Source organism: Drosophila ananassae, assembly GCF_017639315.1.
Source record: "Drosophila ananassae strain 14024-0371.13 chromosome 4 unlocalized genomic scaffold, ASM1763931v2 tig00000073, whole genome shotgun sequence".
Classification (NCBI taxonomy): Eukaryota; Metazoa; Arthropoda; class Insecta; order Diptera; family Drosophilidae; genus Drosophila; species Drosophila ananassae.
The window spans coordinates 163664-167806 of NW_025319042.1; positions in this window are offsets into that span (position 1 = coordinate 163664).

Genomic DNA, 4143 nt, shown 5'->3' on the forward strand with positions numbered 1-4143 from the left:
TACACAGTTTTGTGGACGCCTCAGAAAAGTCCTATGGCGCTGCAATACATGTACGAGCATGGCCGCTAAGGATGCGTTGGGAGAAGCGGTATTCAACTATAGGCACAGTAATTCCTTTTACAAATTGCAACGGATTGTTGCGTAGATGCTGAGGTTTTGTTATAAGGCTAACAGATGCATATTGATGCAAAATATCCAACCTTGCAAGGCATTAATCGTCAACAATATTGGATCATCAATGACAAAACAATGGCACGAAGCATTTTACACAACTGCGTACGATGTACCAGATTTAAGCCCAATTAATGAGTCAAATTATGGGAAATCTACCAGTCGAAAGAGTTACACAGACTCTCCCGTTTTTTAACTCGGGAGTAGATTACTGCGTCCCCATATGGATTCATCATAAGATTCGAGGAAAACGACCTGACAAGACTAATTTGAGAAAGCGATTCACTTGGAGTTGGTAAGCGACCTCACAACAGACGTCTTTTTGGCCACTCTACGCCGGTTCCTTGGACGTCGAGGAAAGTGCCAGACGATCCATTGCGATAATGCAAAAAATTTTGTTAGATCCGGTTAGATGCGGTTTCCAGTTATTTAATAACAAGACTGGAACAGAATTTCAATTTAATGCAATCGAAAAAATATTGTAATACAACATTTTTCAATTGTTTATTTATCATGTTTACGTTTGATTACATTTCCATTAATTTACCAACTAAGCAATATCCACGGATTTTAATTGACTTGAACTTTAATACTAATAAAATTAGTTCTTGGCACCTAGTGCCAATACCTAATAACCCAGCTCTAATAGACTGCGCCAGAAACAGAAATCAGCTATATCAGCGCTAAGAATGGCCGACTGACCGGAACAAGCAAACCCGGCGACTTGAGTAGAAAACCGATACAAAGCGATCTGAGTCAGCAGACCCACAACGAGTACCTAGCACGTACATTCTTTAACATTAACCATTAGCCAAAGCACGTACTTTCTGTAACATTGACCTTAGTGTACGTACTTTTATTAACATTTACCAGCTAACCATAGTTAAGCTACAAAACTTGTGATTTTCTGGTCTTATAAAAGATTATCTGGTCCACAATAAAGATAGTTGCGAATACAGACTAAATCGGTTCGTTACTCAGTATCATCTAATGGTACTTAAAACTAACCTACTTAGAGTGATGCTCCCGTGAAACGGACTGCCAGTAGGACTTATACGAAATCTCTCGTAATCTCAGTACCATCTCGTGGTACTTATACCTACCCTGCGTCGTGTGTTTCTCCCGTGAAAAGGACCACCAGTAGGACTCAACTATACAAAACGTTCGTAATCTCGGTATCAGTTCGTGGTACTTATACCTAACCTGCGTCGTGTGTTGCTCCCGCGATGCGGACCGCCAGTAGGGTGCACCTATACAAAATCATTCGTAATCTCGGTATCTGTTCTTGGTACTGGGAAAGCTCACGGGAAAAAACGGTAGGTCCTGGAATAACAACCATTATCTTCTAAGGTTGACTGAGAAAGTTCACCTAAAATTGATACAGGGCCTACAAAGGTTGACAGAGAAAGTTTACCTAAAACGGTCCTGATGGTAGTCCCCGTGCGGGAACAGATGACAGAGGAGCCATTGATTTGTATGTCGGTTGTTTATCAGTTGTGTATCGGTTTTAATCCTATTTATGGGTTGAGGTACTTGAGGATTCAAGACTAAGCTTATATGAGATTACTCACTCTCAAAGTGGCGATAAATAGATTGTTCCATTTTACAAATCACTTCCATGGAGCTTCAATATGTTTCATAGCCGATTTTTAGCTTTAGAAATACACCACCATTAACATTAAATATATAGGAATCTGTGGTTCAGTTGAACGCCTTGTTGGCAGCAGTAAGACCACTTCGGCTGATGCTGGTAATGCTAGGGATGTATATTAAAGGCATTAAGTGCCAACAAATTCCGTGGCTATTTCTAGAACCTATTTTAAGGCAGGTAATCTATGGGCTTGCCACTCGCGACAAACTAAATCAATAGTCATCAATGTTAAATCAATAGTTACATCGATTGCATTAAAACAGATTTGTCTTCGATTAAGAACTACGTGAGAAGATTCTGCATTGTTTTTTTTTAAACCTACATTATATATTTGTCATAGTAGTTTGAGTCAATTTGTGAAGTAATTAAGTTTTCCATTGAAGAGATATTTGGTCACTGGTGGGACTAGTTCCAGCATTAAACATTGTAATTATTTTTAGTTAGTTCTTTCAGTGTATCTAACCGCAGCGGTCCACTAATTACCTGTTATCAGCAGTTCCATTTATTTGTGGTCATTGAAGTGCTTAAATGAAACCTTGTAAAGGAAAACTTGTTGCTTTCGTTTCCATTACTTTGCACCTTGCACGATAATTACGTAATGAAGTCTGGAGACGTAGCTAGTGCCTCGGTTCCTGCAAGCAGGAAAAGGCTGTTGCTGCGAAGAGCAAAGGTGACCTACAAGGATGTCAAGGATGCAGTGCAGAAGTACGAGTTCACTATCATTGTACTGGAGCCATTGGAAGTCTTGTTGCGAAATAAATTCACTTCAATTCAATAAATAGAGCGATTGAGTTCAAGTGAAATTGGGAGTGAATTATTCTGATACTTCTCCGAGCTTGCAGCTGATGTGCATGTTGACATCCAGGTGGGAATGACCAAGCACTCTATGAGGCTAGCTGCACACTCCACTCGTTTCGACGACACCAATGGTCCCCGCTGGACCGCGACATCCAGTCGAGTCTATTTAACCAGGAAGTGGCCAATTGTATCTTATCAATGCCCCCGCTCCCCCCGAGGTCAGTGGCGTAGATAGCTTTTTGATATGGGGGGGGATATGACTCAGAATAATATCCTGTTTTTTTGTAAGTTTTATTTTACACTGCGATAATAATCCGCAATCTGCGATAATAATAATAATAATGCTGTACTGCACAGTCATCGCGTAAAAATGTGTTTCTTTTTCAATTTTGAGATTATATCATCTTATAATTCTCAGACCCAATGGGGGGATTGATCCCCCTGATCCACCCCCTATCTACGCTACTGCCCGAGGTCGACATTTCCACGTCACGTCTGGCAGTGGTCTGCGATGGATTTTCTGAAACTTCTGTTCCTAATGCCTCATCTGGCCTGGGATTTTGTTTATTGTCACCGGTGCCGATTAGGTCAGCGCCCAGGTCTAACTCCATTCTGGACTCCAACCTGCACCCTTCCAATAGAGGGAAGTTGTCTGCTTCACTGCTGCTACCGCCTGCAGCTGCCAAGGCTGTTGTTCCAGCCTCCCAATCCTGCATCAACCTTAACTGTACTGACGATAATTATGTTTTAATTGTCGACGAGTGTGCTGCAGCAATCGAAAGGTCCGCCTCCACGCCATCCCAGAAATATATTTCCCGCCACTCTATTTGCTATTTACGAAAGCCTGCAACCGAGAGTTATAGACTTTGCGATCATCATCAATATTGTATTATATAACGGGGGAGGATGTTGGGACTTGTGCCCGTGTATCTACCCTCAGCGGTCCACTAATTGCCCGTTATGGGCAGTTCCGTATTCTTTGATTCTCCCAGATTCGCATGCGCTTTGTTCTTTGTAGCGCATGCACATTGGGAGCTTTTGTAGAGCAAGCTCTTAGTTTTATGCACTTGTATATTCGCCATTGAGTCCGCTTCATTTATTTTGGGGTTAAATTGACCCATAATAAATATTTAAAACGAATCGAAATTCAACCGCTAGATTCAACCGCTATCAAAAAGCTGATAGCGTTACAGTCACGGATCGAGAATTTTTCTCATCGTTGACCTTTTATGTTGCCTCTTCTAATGTACATTATTGAATTTTGTGAACCAATTTAGTACAATTCTTTCGACGCACACATATAGGTGTGGCCTTGACCTTGGGTGTTTGAACATTATCGTCTTCATTCGGATCAGTAAAATTCATGTATCTGTTGCTTAGAATTTTTTTGCAAAAAAAGGTCCTATTGGTTCATAGAAGGGCGCTACAGACGACAAAATCGAGCGTCCATGTCCTCATCAAGTATACGCTCTAGAATAGCAAAAACATTGAACCACTTCCTCAAGTGCAAATGACCCTTGTTT